An 18561-nucleotide genomic window follows, 5' to 3' on the forward strand; every position below is an offset into this window, starting at 1 on the left:
GTTAGAAAGAACCTGTGCTGTTCATTCCCAAGCTTTCTGGCAAGTGGGCTCTCAGAATTACAAGTTAAATCCCAAGGAGGTAAAAATTTTAAGGAATTAAATCTAGTAAGTGGGAGAGAAGAGACATCTTAGTTCTCAAGTATATGAACTTTGGCATGAAAGGGTTTCCTTACAAGGGAAGTCATCATTTGGATATTTTATGTGACAGTAATTTGGGCTTGCCATATCTAGATAGAAATGTACAGTAGCAACTATGTGTACAAGTAAAAGCCTGAATTCAAATAAATTTGAGACATTGAACATCTAGTACATGTAAGGCACTATGCTAGAAAGCGGGGATAACATGGTGACCAATACAGGAATGTTTTGTCCTCATGAAATTTATAACCCAGAGAGTAATACTAAGCAGTAAACAGGCAAGAGCATGTGACAACCCCTATGACAGGGGAAACATAAGGCATAATGTGAGTCATAGGAAGGCTCCAGAATTTGACTTGGATTCAGGAAAGATTTAGTAGAGTAGGTGATAATCTATACAGGGGATGTAGCATTTATACCGAGTCCTGGAGAATGGAGAGGAATTACATGACAAGACAGAGGGGCTCAGGCAGCAGCAGCAACACCGGCAAAGGACAAGAGAGAATATGGCTAACTGTGAAACTGGCAGCAGTTTAGTAATGACTGGGTCTTAGACTGCAAGGGGGAGGAGTCACAAGAGACAAAACTGGAATGCTAAGCAGAAGCAAGATCATAAAAAAACTGCAGAGCAAACAAATTGTGCACACACATTTTCTAAAGAACTCTTAATTGTATACAATCTAACAAATGGTACTTGTTTGTTCATATCTTGACAAAAATTAATAGAATAGAAACTGAATCTGAAGCCTTAATTGATGCTACATTTGGAGTTCTTTCCTGGGATATCATAGCTTGCTGCAGATCAGATAAGGTTTACAATCAAAACACTGGCCAGTCTCAGGGTTTGCACATTATTAGATGAGTGGTTTCTCAGCGCTGGCTGAGAATCAAGATCACCTGGGGAGTTTAAAAATAAACCGATGTCAAGGCCTCGTCATGAAATCTTGATATAATAGGTCTGTGTTGGAACTGGATATGGGTATATGGGTAATTTTTAAAAGCAAGAATGTGTAAATAAATAGAGGCAGGAAAGAATCCAAGTTGCTTTCTATTCTCAGAGATGATTACGTGTTTTCAGCTGATCCATGAGCTGCTTGTACTTTGAGAACACAGCTCCTGCTTTTTCTTATCAATGGCTAGCCAAAGAATAGGTACTCAAAAACAATCGATTAACAACAGATATGGGGTAGAAAGGAAGGCCAGGTATTATATAATCTGTGCTTAGTATCAGTTATTGAGGGCCTGTATATATGCAATTCTGCATCTGCAGAGGGTACGTGGGTTGCAGCCCAGTTGGTAGACTCAATCTAGAAAGTGGATTTGGTGATGCAATAGAGCTGTGTGCAAGTGTGATGTGGGAGTGGGATTTTGTAATGGGACGTGGGGAGAAGCCCGTTATAGAAGTCAAAGTGTGGAGACTGAGAAGGATATTGGGACCTTAGCCTGTTGTGCATTTATTTATTATAAGGCATTAGGAGAAATTTTAATGACGAGAAAAAGTGCCAGACAGAAAATTCCACAGAAGACCTCGGCCCTTCTTTTACCTTTTCACTTTTCTTACTCAGTTCAACCAGGAGGAGCTACAGCTGCATCTTAGTTTTTTCTTTTGACTTTGCATCTTGGTTGGTTTGGCTATTTTTAAAACTTTTACTTAGATGCTACAGATAATGCGGAAACATCAGTAGTAGCTGATAAGCGAGACGTAGTGTTTTTATAAGACTTGCCTGGGTCTCCACGTGTTACTGCTATACTGATATATACATACACAATTTTATCTAGACCTTAACATATTATGGATACTAAGAAAATGTGTTATATTTATTGCATCAAGTTTGAAGTTTGAAGTTTCATAATCTGTATTTTAAAAATTTTAGAAGCTTAATACATTTTGATCATTTTCCTTTCTCAAAAATGAACAAAAACAGCAGGCACTGAGTTTGTCTTTTGGTCAACAGTTGCCTCCCCTAATTCATAAAAAATAAGTTTGTAAGTTAAAAACCCAGAAGCTTGTATTGATATCCACAAATACCAAATTGTAAATCATATTCCAGGCTATAATTTCCAAGAATTTTAAATTTTCAATATTTCCTTAGGTTTCTATACTAAATCTAAGCCTTAGATTTGTACGCCTTATTTTAGAAGCAGAGCCTTTTGAAATATCCAATCACTACTTTCACACATTCCTGTCTTTTTTGTATGCCTCATACTACAAATGCTATATAAATAATGGTGTCTTTCCTCTTAAATGCAAATACTCTACATAGGCTTTACTGAAATTTAATTTGCTTTCTGATTAAAACACCACACACAAACCTGCACTAAAATATATAGCCTCTCAGAGGGAAGCTAGATGGTAATCAAGAATTTCCAAAAACCATAGAATGTTTTACTTACAGAAAGCATTTCAAAGCAAAATGCTGAAGTCTTTTCTTTTTCTTGTGATTTATCCTTATATATGAATTGGCTTAATTTCTTAAGTTGCTGCAGACTTAATTTCTTGTGAATGTGAGGATGACTTATGAATAAGGCAGAGGCCTCAAACGCATTTCCTTTTCCCTGTAGTTTATCACATGTGTTTTAAATAGCTTAATTTCTTGATAGAGCAGGTACAGGTGGAGGGAAAAGGGCTGCTCAAATGGACTCTAAACAAGCTTCAGCCAGGGAGTCCGAATGGTCAGCCATTTTAGAAACTGTCCACTTCTAGTCATACTCAATTTTGTATCTGTTGAGTATAAGAGCATTTGCAGTAAGTCTATTTGCATAAAACAAACATTAAAGGAGAATAAGATTCACTTTTAAGGAAAAGGTGAGGTACTTCTGTGGACTGGCTGTGGCTTCCACTTTGAATTCGACTCTTTGTTGGAAGTCTAAGGCGTCAATTTTCTCAACATGTTTTCTCTCTACCATGGGCTTAAACAAAAAAGGAGTCTTGCTTTTGAGTTTGTCAGGTTTTCAAGGAAGAAAAAATTTAAGAAAATGCTTTGTTAACCACCTGTTAAAATTAATTATCTTTCTTTAGAGATATGTACTCCAAATTCAGTTTCTCTTGAAAGTTTAAAACAGTTCTCCTTAGTTCTATTTGAAGCCTATAGATACATTTAAAAGAGTAAGTCTTCTTGCTTAGTCTATATGGTCACAAACTTGCTTTTGTTTCAGAGTAGGCATATAGCAAATATTAAATGTGGCCGACTGCCACAATTACTTCTTGAGACCCTCACTAGGACAGTTACTACTATTACTACTTGAGACCTTCATTACGAGACTGAACAAGGGAACAAACATAGAAATGAAAACTTAAGACAAAAGAAACTGTTATAAAGGAAGAGTCCAGGGGAAAGAAGAAGAGAGGGGGGAAAAAGAGAGCGCCCTGCTTCTAGTGAGCAAAGGCAGCCCCTGAGCTTCTACAGCCCTCCCTATGTATTGGGTAGCAAGAGCAGGGAGGAGGAGGTAACGATTGGTCAGCTGCTTAATTGATAACAGGTTTATATTGTTACTAACAGGCTTCAGATGTGCCTAATGGCAAGAAACACTGTGCTTGGGGCGTGACTGCCCGTGGCATTCCTTCTAGGTGGCAGACTCAATTTGTCAGTTTGCCAACATTCTGCATTTTTGAGAACAGGTCACTGTTTACTCACACAGCCTCCAGTGGTATACTGAGTGAATCATGACCCTCATTGTTTCAGCCTCCAACAGTTAAATATTGTTTTTGTCCCGTCTCAGCACTCTTTCCATGGGAAAACTAGTTTCCCATACTCTTTAACAAACATGCAGATGAGAATCATGTGGTTCATCTCATCTGCACCACCAGCTTTACATCCCAGGGATGCCTCAGTGATTTGCATACAGCCCAGGCCTGAATACAGCACCCTACACAGTGATTGGCTAAAGCCTATTAGCCCCTGGCAGGACCTATCAAGAAAACCATACTTTAGGGTCTGCAGCTCTAAGAATGATCTTGGATATGTCACCAGCTATTCTGCAGCTGTATGGAGCAGAAGAGACAGGGCCTGTGGCTTAAGCTTGACTTTTGCTTTTGTCACTTGCAACTCCGAAGAATTCTGATATATACAGAGAGAAGCTAAGTTGTTAGGCATTTCTTTTATAATGAAGTGTTGTTGTATCTTTGACATGTGCAAATTCTCTCAGTTCATGCTTTTTTAAAATATAAGAATGATGGAAACTGAAATGACCTTGGATTAAGCATACTACATAATTGTTACATAATTTTATATTATATTGGATTTTAAAGGAGTATCTTGGTGTAGATTAATCATGGAAACACTTTCCATAGTGTTGATGATTCTATATAAAATATCTAAAGAGTACGAAGAAATAAAATGAAACTCTACATGATAATATAATGATTGTTATTCTAATTCTGAAGTTGTGGCTGTTGCGCTTATGAATGAATGCAGTTTGACCAAAAAATTAAAACTGACAATCCAAGATGTCTATGCCTGTTCTACTAAGATATTGGCTACACTATTTTTTTCCAAGGTATTTCAATCGATTTGGGCTGAAATATATTCCACACTTAACACATTTGGCAACCAAGAACTTAAGCAAAAGTAAAGTTTTTCTTTTTTTTTATTGTAGGATTTCCCAGAACCTTGTTTATGTTAATGTGTATTGTAAATCTACAAAAGGGAACCAGCATATTCAGCCTTTCTCAAGCTTATTTAATTATGGAACCATTTGCCACTAAGCACTTTTGGGGATTAGTGTTCTACGAGATACAGTTTTCAAAATTTAGGCCCATGTTATTAAAATGAGCCTTGTTCACGGCTTTCCAGTTGCTAATGCTAATGTATATATAACACATATATATATAAAACCTGTTCAAGTAAATAAGAAATCTCTCTTCTTCATCCACTTTACAAGGTCACATGGTAGAAGATCAAGAATACAATCATGTTAACACCAGCTTTTCCACTGCCTACCTGCTTTTTAAGTATGTTAACTCATAGGTTTTTGGTGACAATCAAATAGGATCTACTCTCTTCTGGCTATCCTTCCCCTACTTCCGTGTGTAGTTAACTTCTACTTATTCTTCAGAAAACAGCTCAAGCATTGTCACCTTCTGTCAGGTCCTCTTTGCTCCTGTTTATCATTATATCATAGCAGATGCCACATTGCATGATAAACAATAGCTTTTCTTTTATATACTATTCTCCCCTATTCAACTTTGAGCTACGTTAAAGCCAAAACCATGATTTGATAATTTTTATTTCTTTGGAGACAAGCATTTGCCTAACATTTAGTAAGTGCTCAATAAATAGTTGTGCCAATCGGAAAGTCATCCCTTTTAGATACTTATGCTTGCTAATAAATAATTCCAGTAGCTAGTTGATACTAGGCTTAATGGATCAAAGTATTTGATGCCATTATCACCAAAATCTCTTTTGGCAGTCTCAAGATGGGGTGTTCCCATCAGTGGTGGAGTACAATACAATAACAATGCCAAAAGAAAACAGATATTCTATTTATTAATAGGCCATTTTACAATTAAGGAAATCTTTAATCTTCATGGATATACAACATGCTCATTGTCACTCATATATGGTCTGTATTGCATAAGGTACCCAATGTAGTTTTACACAAGAGAGGGAGTGCTACAATTCATAGGTATAAAAGTGACATAACTCATTCCTTCTTTTTCAGCAGAACTTGCTTAAATAAACTTACGGGTTCTCTTAGTGAACTTATACTAACTAAATAAATGTGATGAAGTAGATAAATGACTTTAATAAATTTCTTCCAAGCACACCACAGTTTGAAGATAAAGCAAAATGCAAGTTATACAAACACAAATGAACAAGAAAATTAAAGAAATAATTTTCTCTAATTTCTATTATAAACATTCAGCCAATTTATAAGGTAAATACAGTAACAGTCTAATCAGAAAATAAAACCATAAAATTCCAAACTTATCAAAAAATTTTGCACTACGGACTTAAGTCCACTCAGAATAAGTTAGATGGGATTAATGATAGTATAAAGACACCACAATTTCTAAGATATTAAAAATATAGCTAGTTCCAATTTAATCTATACTGTTAAAACTTCACATTTTTCTTAAGTATGAACACTTGTACATGCATGCAATTTTTAAGTAAACAATTATACATAAATTGCTATGCATGCTTATTTCCTCTTATGAAGGTGTATATCAAAAAAGATTCAGAGCTCACAATTTCAATTGTACCAAGTATTTTATAATAGAAGTGTTTTCTAGTAGTCAGACTGTTGGGAAAAAGCTGAGTGTTGGGAGGGAAACTGACGCAGGGCTTGCATAATGTCCTCTGGAATGTGTCTAGACTTGCTGGCTCCTTGCTTCTAGCCCTCCTATGCTCCTAGATCGATTGTATTCCCATTATCTCAAATAGCAGAACATGTTCCATATAAGTGCTAAACCATCACAGCTGTAGATCATGTGTCCTGCCCTTTTGACCTCCACATTCTCACCACCTGTTTCTTTGTTGGATTACCAAAAAATAGCGTGGGCTCCAAGAGCTTGGGGCCTTCACAGCCTCCATACACTAGCGATGGACCCCTGGTCCCAGCTTTACTTCTCAAACTGTCTTTTTCTCAATCCTTTGACTCCACCGGTGTTTGTCACCCCCATGACCTGGTGTTGGATCTGATCACCCCAACACAGGCAATGCAGTTAGAACTCTGCCTTCCCTTGCCACAGGTTACAATCGGGGTAACCAGTGGTATTCTTCACAAGTGTGAGCAGACAGCAGATGATGAAAGAACTATCAGGCTTACTAGAACTCAACCACAGACCTTTTGAAAAGCAAATTACTTATCTCTAGCAACTTTTGTGGGAATATGCAGTTATAGAACACATTTATATAAACGTATTCAATTATGAACAGTGTATTGGAAAGGCCCTATAGCCATCATGTTGACTTTTAGCTTAAATTCATTTTACGAAAGTTATATAACCAACAATGTCATTATGAAAAAATTAATGAAAGGATATTGGATTGACTCTTCTAAACAAAGGTTTGTCCAGAGCAGATGGCAGGAGGCCTAAGTACATGCAAATAGGAGAATGGGGTATGAGAGGAAAAGGGGAGGGCTTTGGATGCAAAAGACCTAGGTTCAAATCATAGATCTGCTTCTTACCATCTGTGACTATCAAAGATTCACTGATGTTTTCTTAGTATCAGTTTCTACAGTTATAAAGTTAAATGTACTCATCTTATAAATTTTAGATAATGGTTTTAATAATAATAACTATTACTACAAAATTAAAAGACATAAATATATAGTCTCCTATATTGCAGAGGATTAGCCAAAATGAAAACTCACAACATGACCACTTGACCAAAAGAGGATAGTTTTTCCCCACAAAAGCAACAAACATCCCAATAGCATCTCCTAGGAATTAGAGGTAAACAGTTGAATTCAGATCAAAGAATATTTGAAGATATTCTTGCATTCTTGGTAAGCTGAAAATCTATCGGCACTGATTTTATTGTAATTATCAACTTCCTATCAGAAAACATATATTAAGCCCCTAATTACACGATATAATTAACGCTAGTAGCTAACACTTGGTTTCTTACTATGTGCCAGGTACTTTTCCAAGTGCCTCACATATTATTTATACATTTAATCTTTCATAAGTAAAACTTTATTACTTGTATTTTACAAATGAGAAAAGTAGGCACAGAAAGTTCAAGCAACAGGATAAGTTCACAAAGCTAGGAAGTAAATCTGGGATTTGAACCCAGCAGTCTGACTTTAGAGCTTGAACTAATTATGATTATACAACCCTGCCTCAAGGACATGCTAACTTTCCCTGCCGTCTGCATGCTCAATGTGTAGAGATGGTAAACTTTCTTAAATGTATGTGCAAAAGTATAATAGAATTTAAACCTGACACCAGCATCTGAAAGGAGATTAAATATGACAGCAAATCATCAGGCCAAGGTTGGGCAAATTTAAGACGGAAGTCCAAAAGGAAATATGTAAATGAGGTTTCACACTCAGGGGGAAAGCCTGGCCTGATTTCAAACTTGTCCTCCTCTTTTCTTGGAAATATTATGCTCCTTTCTCTTCAGGGCTTCCAGATATGCTGTTTCTTCTTATAGGAACACAACCCCCAGCATCCTTCAGCTATCAATTTCAATCCCCATTTCTTAGAGAGGCTTTTCTTCTTCTCCCATCCTCAAGTTAAGGAAGAATCCACAATTGCATGCTGTTATCATACCTCGCAATTGTTCTTGATACAATCATCATACTCATAATTATTTGTTATGGTTATTTTTCAATTTATTTTTTTCCTTCTAGAGGATAAGCTCTGCATTCTTTCTGGTTCTCTAATATACATCACACACCTAGCACAGAACCTGGCATCTAGTATGTTTCTTAATGACTGAAGGAAATAATCTAAATCCTGACTAGTGGATATAAAGGAAAACCATGCTGGTAGTGAGGCCTTCAATGTCTGTTGGGCACAATGCATACTATTTGGGTAATGAGTACACGAAAAGTCCAGATTTTACCACTACACAATATACCCATGTCACATAACTACTGCCTCAGTAGCAGGCTACTTTCTGGAATAATCCAGAAGTTGCAGAATATGGATAGGAACAATTTTTACCTTGTTTATGTGCAGAAATAGAGGAATGTAATAAAATAGCATTCATCACCAGATTTCTTTTTTCTTCTAAGCCTTACACATGTTTGTAAATGCTTTGTACCTCTTAATCCGTAAACATAAAAAAATTCAACAAAATAAAAGGAAAATATGACCATGATGCCCATGCACCGTGGGCACAGGAGCACAAGTGATTGCCCACTTCTACAAGTTTCTCTCTAAAATTTATCTCAATAACCTAGAGATCCTTCTGAATAGTAGAACTTTTCACTCAAGCTTCTTGAAAGCACAAACAATCAAAGAAATGACAGTACACAAAACAGCATAGGAAAGTGATTAAGAACGTTGACTTGGAAGCCAGACTGCCTGGATTTTAATCCTGACTCTAAGGAATCTCTTCAAGCCCCAGTGTTCACATCTGTAAAATAAGCATAATGAAATAACTTATGAGTAGTGTTACAAGAATTGAAATGAAATCAGGAGATCCATATGATGAATTTTTCAGAGTGCCTGGCAATATTACTACCAATAATGAAATATGTATATTTTTCAGTGGGAATAAATGAGATAGAGGTGTTCTGTCTCATTGCCAGAAGGTTGTTAGGACTAACGCTTAGTCTAAACTTCCAGAGGGACAAGCCTAACTAGGTCCAGACATTTCAGCATCGCAGAAACAGAAAAAAGAATCCAGGACTGGAAAAGTGAAGGAGCTAGGGAAGTGGTTTCAAATTCAGATCGAATGCTGATACACTTTACCAGATTCCCATCAAATGCAGTATTGTAGGTTGCCACAGGATTGGTGACTACCTTCTTTTTGGAAGTGTGTGTGCTTTCTTCCTCTTGCCTCCTTCTTCCATAAATGAAATGGAACCTTTCATTTATGGAGTTAGCATTTTCCATTTCAGTTATACATCCATCAATGTCTATTCAATATCACTGCAAATATCTCTGTTATGATATATACTACATATATACTATATATATATAAAATCAAATATATATATTTGTATATATATACAAAATTTCTAAATGTACTTTTTTGAATAACAGCTTTATTGAGATATAATTAACATATCATACAATCTACCCATTTAAAATATGGTTTCTTTGGTTTTTCGGTATGTTCACAGATGTGCGCAACTATCACCACATTTTCATCAATTACTCCAAAAATTATTTCTGTACTCATTAGCTGTCACTGCCTTTCCATTAACCACCCACCCCCGACCCTAGGCAACCACGAATTTACTTTCTATCTCTATAGAGTTCCTTATCCTGAGCATTTCATTTACTTAACATATTTTTATTACTACATTTCCTCCTTACCCTATCTTGCAAGGCTGTACTTGGCTTCAGAAGGATGTAACAACTTTGCTTTCACATTTTTCTTACTCTTACAGAAGGAAATCATAGAACTAAAGCAAAAAGACCTCACTAGCAGGCTAGTTTCTGGAACAATCCAGACATTGCAGAACATAGGTGGGAACAATTAATACTTTCTTTTAGTTTGTGTGCAGAAACAGAAGAGTGTGATAAAATATCACCCATCACCAGAATTTTTTGCTTTTAAGCCTTATAAAGGATTAAAAATGCTTAATACCTCACAAATATTTTTCTGATACATTAATTTTTTAAAACCAGTCTTCATTCATATAATATTAATAGAGTCATGTAATGCATGCCTGGCGCTATGCTTAAATTTTACAACAATTCTGTGGTAGAAAGTAAGTCAATATTATTATCCTCGTTTTTGTTTTTTTTTTTTTAAATATGGGGTCTTGATATGTTGCCCAAGCTGGCCTCAAACACCCGGGTGCAGGTGATCTTCCCACCTCAGCCTCCTAAGTGGCTAGAACTCTTATCCCCATTTTAAAGATAAGGAAATTGAGACTCAGAGAAGTAAACTAAATATTCCCAAATCATATAACTCATACATGGAAGAAGTAAGAATTAAATTTAGATCTTTCCATTTCATCGTGTCCTTTCCACCATGTTACATTTTCCACTCTCAAACAGTCTTTCTGTTATAATTTGGCAAGAGCTAACTCTATAAAAATAGTTTATATTTCTCCAAGCTCATTTTCCCAAGTTACCGATGGCTATAGTTCGGACACTTCTACAGGCAACAGAAATACTTCACTATAATTGATATTGTGGGACTGAGTACCAAGCCTCATGCAAGCAATCCTTTCCAGTTTGCTGATTTCCCTGATCCCAAAACCAGAAAGACTTAAATTAAATATCTGAGTTCTAGAGTATTGTTTTCCTCAGTCACACCTCAACATACAATATTCTCTCCTGGTTATTAAATCCCAGTGGGCTTGTTGCAAAATAAAAAAATAGCATAAGACCAAAAAAAAAAAAAAAAATGTGTGATCATTTTACATAAAGAAACCAAAGCTAGAAATTCAGTAGGGGGAGGAAAAAACGAGGGGGAAAGAACTGGTGATGACAGGTCAGCCACCATTAGCAGTAGTGGCATAACAGAGAAATGTCTAGTCACCTTACCAATCATTGTGGTCTCTTGTGTTTAGGACAGGATATTTCAGGGTAGATTGCCATTTTCCTAGCTTTTAAGTGCCTTCGGGTTAAAGGCACCGACATTTCCATGAGGTGTACCCATTTAACCTGGGGCAGGAATCATCTTCTGCAGTAAACAGGGCTGCTTATAGCAGGTTGGATTTCCAGAGTCACTGGCACAAGTCCTTTCTGAGCAGAAATGGGACCAAGCCAGGCAGGTCTGCATTGATGAATCAGCTAGGCTTGTCTTGGTACAGTAACCTAATAAGTGCCAACTGTGAGAGGCAACACTGGTGCTGAGAATCCTGACTGTTCATAGCAACAGGACTTTCTCCAATAAGGTTGGTGAGAAATCCACGTGGTCCTATCTTTAGTAATATCTAGGGCACTACCTCATCCACTTAATTAACCCCTGGAGAGCTAACCAAGGAATTGCTCTGATTACAAATAATGGGTCCATCAGGCACAATTAATACCCAAGTGGAACATGGCAGTTTGCATGAAAACGACTGAAGTAAACAGTTCCAGGCCCTGAAAGGGGCTCCCTTCCTAATTAACCCTTAGAGGGCTAATCTGTTTGCCCTCTAACAAAACCTAACCTGGTCCCTTTGCCAACTGGCATGTTGGGGAAATGGTTTTTGCATTAAGTCTTGCTAGCATGGCACTGGCAAGTGGAAATGCCTAATCCCTATAGACCTAAACCATAGAACATCTTGAAAACACAGGGTTCAGTGAACGTGTTAAATAGTGATTTGCTAAGGCATTAATAGATAAGAGTCCTAGAAAGAGTCTTAGAAAAACCCAAATTATAGGAAGCACAGCATTCCTACACATATTGCTCGAGGACAAGACAAGCTTTCTTCTATCTGAGCTCCACAGAGCCTAGCATAATGCCCTGCATACAGGAAGTGTACGGCCTATATTGTGGGCGTGGTTTGCTTTGGAGTGGGATTGGGAGAGATCAAACTGTTGGCTTTTCTGATCTCCAAGTTTTTTTAAAAGAACAAAAAACAAAAACCACTGTCTCAAGATCAATTTTTATAACCATATTTTTCTGTATTCTAATGAGGTTTGTATTTATTTTGTTCACTGCCGTATCCATATCCCCAGTCTCTAGAACAATGCCTGGTACCAAGCAAGTTCGTCTCAAAATACTTGTTAAATAAATACATGAATGACCTACAAAGAGGCCATTGTGAATAAGAGGGTCGGGGACGGTCAGCAATCATGTAAAAGCACATATTTAAGAGCTGCATAGTAAAAACGGGCAGTGATTTACATTTGATAAATCATAGTTAGATCTTAATACCTTTTTATTACTTTAAAAATATATATTTTAAAGGCAATACAAAAATATTTTTATTACTTTTTAAAAATATGTATCTTCTAAAAGTGTAAGATAGATTCATGACACCGGTTACTAAATAAGTGAAACTCCTCCATTAAGCCTCAGATTTTGAGAGTCTTTCAGGGATCCGGGGTCCACATGTGTCCAATGCAATAAGGTATGATGGCATAAACCACAGTTTCCTCACCAGTAAAATACGGTTAATACCATCTACCTTTATCTATTTGTGAAGGGCTCAGTAATTGTTAACAATCATAATGAGAATGAGAATGATGGTGGTATTGGTGATAATAAAATAAAATTATGGCAGCAGCTCACAAAAAACATAGAAATATTCAATTATTCACAAGTACAGGGAACAATAGACTCACTTATATGTATGTGTGGATACACATACACACATGCATATAATGTTCTCTCTATATATCTTGACAGCCTACCAAAAATAAAAGCTAGCCAAAGAGGTTTTCTGTGGCTCCTGCTATGCCAAAAACAGCACATTAGAGGGGTGTGTCCTGTACATGGATGCAGTGGTTTCATTTGTTTAAAGTCCCTGGAAGTCTTCAGTCCTGTTACCTTAATTTACCTAATCTTTAAGCCAATGATAACTACTGACTATACCACAGAGAGCCTAAATTTTCTCCATGATTTTGATTGTCAGATCACTGGGCACAAATACTCACAATATATTTGTGATCAGCAACAGAGGACAAAGTTTTAGACATATGTCAGTGGTCGGCTTATCTTTTGTTTGGGCAGAGGAATACTGAGATCCTGGCTTTTATTTGTCTGCTTGCATGATTATTAAATCTATGTTCAGGGGTGGCACCAAAGCAATCACAGAACGAGGCCAAGATCTCATGCTTACAGGAAAAGCTTCTCAGCTGGGCTCTTTGTGGTCCTGAAATTGTATCATGACCTCAGTCCCTACGGGGCTTCCCAGGTGGAAACCTTAGCTAGGAGAATAGGAATTCTCATGAGGACTGAACCAGGTCTCTTTTCACATTAGGCTCAAGAGTCCTGGGTTTAGTCTTCCATTACTGAACTGTCATTAAATGATAAAATTCAGGGGGAGGAAAAATTTGTATCACTCTCAGAAGAAATACCTGCTGTTCTTTCTCCAAGACGGACTTAACAAGATCTTTAAAATTTAGAAGGGGTCTTTAAGAAACCCTTCTGGTCTCTGAATGCCCAATTTGCTTTAAATTCCTGGGAGACAGTCTAGGCTGTCAATATAATCTGAGCAATAATGTGTTATTCATATTTCTCTGAGGTCATCAGTGTCTCTGCTTGCTATTCTTACTATTCTTCAGAATAATGGTGCTTAGTGAAGCAATTTCTTCTTAACTTCTACTGTGTGCCTAGTTACAGGCTATATTCAAAAGCCTATTATAAAATTCTACACCTCCTCACCATCCTTCCTCCAGAGATTTAAATATAATTTAGGTCTCTCTACTCATCTCATTATTTGCTTAATAAGTAGTTCTGCAGATACGGAATATGAACCCCGGTCCTCTTATTTTATGCCAGCACTCAGTTTCAAAATATTCAGGATCACATACCTTTGATATTTACAAGCACAAAATATTTTCACAGTAACAGCCCTTTTAAAAAATCTTTGTGAACAATTATATATCAACAATATGGGTATCCTGTGAATCTTAAGAAGACACCCATTAACAATTACCAAGAGGTAATAGGTAAATTGTACCTTGAAAATAGTTGCCAATAATATTGCATATTTACCAAAACTTAGAGATAGTGTAGCATTTTATAAAATATAAGACATTCCCCTTATGGAATTGAATGCAATACTGAGGGAAACTAGGTTTCATGGAAAATAAAAACAATTACATTTAAAAACCAAAAAGTTCAGATTTTTGTGCTTTAATGGAAGAGTTCCATATCTGGAGTTAATTGAACATGTGTTGAGAACCTAGTTGTGTCTTTGGCAAGCTGTGCGACCTTGGACAATGTACTTTGCCTCTGGAAGATAGTTTCTTCCCTGTAAAACATGGCTCACAGGGTCTGGATTAAAAAATTAATACTCTCAATGAATTTTAGGATGTTAGAAACTTCTAGATGATGAGGAAATCTTGGGTAAGGAAGCCAATTTTCAGAAGCAAAGGATGTAACACAACACATGAGTCTTTAAGGGCATGCTGCTACCGACAATATCTCGCATTTTATCAACATTGAATAATTTACGAATTATTTAGCAACACAATAACTTCTTTGATTATCATAACAATGCTAGGATGTAGATATGTTGGGCATTCTAGTCTTCACTTTATAGATAAGGCAACAGAAGATCAGAGAGTTAAAGTGACTTGCCATAAGCACCCACTTCGACCTCAGTCTTAATACAGTTAAATGCTCTCCATTATATCCCGAACTTAGCAGTAAAGCTTGTCTCAGAAAATGTACTCAACAAAGTTGTGGCATAGTGCTTTTAAGCATCAGTTAGTTCTCTGGAATGACTAAAATCTCTGCTTCTCTAGAGTGCCTTTGTTTACATTTTGATTGGATCCCCAAATTGCTTAGACTTCATGGAATCAAATTTTTTCTATTCATGTAGTGCATGCATATACACTGTCTTAGTCAGCTCGGCCTGCCGTAACAAAATACCATAACTGGCTTAAACAACAGAAATTTATTTCTGACAGTTGTAGGGGCTGCAAAGTCCAAAGCCAAAGTGCTTTAACGGTGAGTTTCTTTTTAAGACCTCTTCTCTTGTCTTGCAGGCAGCCACCATCTTGCTGTGTGCTCACAACATCTCTTCTTTTTGTGCACATGGGGAGAGAAAATGAGCAAGCTCTCTCTGCTCCTTCTTATAGGGGCAGCCATCTCATCATGTGGACTCCATCTAACCCTAATTACTTCTCAAAGTTCCCATCTCCAAATACCATCACATTTTGGTTAGAGCTTCAATATACAAATTTTGGGAGACACCAACATTTAGTCTATAACATATTCATTCATTCATTCAATAGTAATCATTATATACTTAGTAATAACTTTTACTCATTTAGCAGTGAACAAAGTAGTTCTTTTTCATATATACCATACTTACTCGATCTCTAAAACAATCCTGTAAGATAAGTAAAGCAGAAATTTTTATTTCCATCTTACATATCAGGAATTGGAGTCTCAGACAGGGAAAGTCAAATTTTAAGCTCGATTTTTAAATTGGAGCTTTTGAGTTTAAATCCAGTACTCCATATACAATACAACAAGGTACTATGAAGGTTACAAATCCATTCATTTATTCATTCATGCAAAATTTTGATGGCGAGTATACCATGTGCTTACTATAATCACTGCAGATACAGCAGTGAACAAAACACACAGAATCATGTTGCCCTTTCAGAGCTTATATTGTAGATATTTTACCCTCCAGAAACATGCAATTTGGAAGAACACGTGCACAAAAAACTAGAGTACAGAGAAGCAGAAGATAAAAAGTCATCTGAGCATTAAAGGCAAGAAAATGCTATAGGATTTCAAATAACATGCAGACTGTTTTTGGTATAATAAATTCAGGAAAATATTCAGTGAGACAGAAGCCCTTGAGGTGAAGTTTGGAGGGCAGGTGAAATGAGGATGTAAGCAAGAAAGAAAAAGAGAGATTAAGGCTTCACTAGGCTGCCAGTTCCCTGAGGTAGGGTTTGTTTTGTTTTATTTATCTCTTTTAATAAGGGCCTAGAATAGATACTGGCATATAGTCAGTGCTCATTATTTATTGAATTAGCAATAGAGCACTCCAAGCATAGACATACTACGAATGACATGCTGAAGGAAGGGAGACAAAGGTTTGTCTATGGAGCTATTATGGGAAGAGCAGGTTGCCTAATGTTCATAACCTAAAGCCTAACAGAACTATTTTTGTGGTAGAGAAACTATTTCAACTAATCCTTCTGTTTTCTGATAATTTCAGCAGGACTCAGCCTAGAAACTGCTTTGCATTCAAACCATGGCTCAGGGTTTGATATTCCTTCCAAATGCCTTTCTTATACCCCTCCAAAATGGAATTATAACTTCTAGAGTTTCTGGCCCTTTAATCTCACCAGATATTCTGATGAGAGAATGTATTCTGTCTACATTGAGGAGCATACTGAAAAAGTAGCAATATTTAGTGCCCAGGGAGCCTGATGTTGAGTTCATGGAGAAGGCCTGAGACATCCAACTTATGAGGTTTCCCCATTCCTATAGTGTGCTGGTTGGTCCCAGTGGGAATCTCATCAGCAGAGGTTAACAGTGAGGCCATGAAATAGTTTGCTTAACTGCCAAATAGCCAAGTAGAAAGTGAAAGCTCTTCCAGCAATTGCTGGTAAGTGTCGCCATTGCACTGCAAAAATACACACCAGAGCAGGGTCAGCTCAAGAAGCCGTTCAAACATAGTGGGCAACAGCAGATGGGCGGTGCAGAGCAGCATGCTCAGGATTCAAAAGCTAATGTCAGTCCACTCCCTTTAATGTCACAGAGCACTCTGACCAGGCTTCCCCACATCACCTAAACCTGGAGAGACACCCTAGACCCATTAACTCAATAAGAGTTACCCCCTTTAGGTGGTTTAAGGACGCATTTCTACCAGCCATGTTATAAGCACAACTGCATATACACATTCCTCACTCCCTCAACCCATCTATTAGTTAACTAGAAACCAAGTCATTACAAAGACAATTTTTTTCCTGGGGTTGGTTGGAGTTCTCCCCCTTGGTCAAAGCAAATTAGGCTTCTCTTTCCTCCTTAATCCTTTCGACTATCAAGTTTATCTGACTTTAAAATTTACCCATAGCCACATGACCTATACCAAAAACCAAAAAACAAATCCCAACACACATAAACATACATGTACAAATAATCATTTCAGTTTATTTGATTGTCCTACAGTTCTGGCTTAAATCCCAGGATGGCTTTTCCATCTACATAATGCTAGGGAGTGACACTGATATAATAGAGATAACCTTGTTTCCACTTTAATTTCTGTAAAATGGTAAATCATTTATAAACTGATATTATAAATGTTAGAAGTAACAACTTACCGTGGCAAATCTTATAACTACTGTAATTATTATGTACTTGGTGTTATAGTGCCATGGACCAGAACTACTTTATTTTGTTTTGTTTTGTTTGCTTTTTGAGACAGGGTCTTGCTCTGTCACCCAGGCCTGAGTGCAGTGGCATGATCATAGTTTGCTGTAACTTTGAACTCCTAGGCTCAAGCAATCCTGCCGCATCAGCCTCCCAAGTAGCTGGGACTACAGCATGAGCAACCATGTCTGCCTATTTTTTAAAAGTATTATTTTTAGTAGCGACAAGGTCTATGTTGCCCAGACGGGTGTCAAACTCCTGGTCTCAGGTGATCCTCTTGCCTTGGCCTCCCAAAGTGCTAGGATTACAGGCCTGAGCCACCGTGCCTGGCCCCAGAACTACTGTTTATAAAGTATATTGAGGAAGATGAGATAGTTTACATGTCTGAGTACCAACAGTTATCTTATGGAATCATCTAAGGGTGATGCTGCCTTACATGCACTTATAGTGGAAATTTGGAAGCTGTATATTCCTCCCTTTTTCAGGCATGTTGAGAAGTTTACTGCTATTGGTGCCTTGGGGTTGGGATGGGGCATATATTATCCTTGGGTTGTAGGTTTCAAGTGTGGCGCTCAGCTCTTAAGAACTATTGCCAACCAAGTTTCCAGCCATAGTCATTACACTCATGTAACATGATATGAAGTAGGTTATGTTCTTTCTCATTTCTCTTTATAGTCCTTTAATATGGAAACTGCAACAATATAGTCTTTATACTTTTCTACTGTTGGTACCTTTCAATCACTCTGCTACCCTTTGTACTTATTTACACTAGCCTAGCTGCTAGTTAATTACTTTTTATGTGTAAATTTCTCTAGTCCTTACCATTTTGTGACGTTTTTGTACT

At 37.1% G+C, this 18561-nt stretch overlaps 1 protein-coding gene across 1 annotated transcript in view; it reads right to left on the minus strand.

Annotated features, from left to right (window-relative positions):
* The window catches only part of LINGO2 (leucine rich repeat and Ig domain containing 2), a 329593-nt gene that overhangs the window by 107013 nt on the left and 204019 nt on the right, over positions 1-18561 (minus strand). The gene's annotated exons all lie outside the window — the stretch shown is intronic.

This window comes from Chlorocebus sabaeus, chromosome 12 (assembly GCF_047675955.1).
Source record: "Chlorocebus sabaeus isolate Y175 chromosome 12, mChlSab1.0.hap1, whole genome shotgun sequence".
In the NCBI taxonomy this organism is placed as follows: domain Eukaryota; kingdom Metazoa; phylum Chordata; class Mammalia; order Primates; family Cercopithecidae; genus Chlorocebus; species Chlorocebus sabaeus.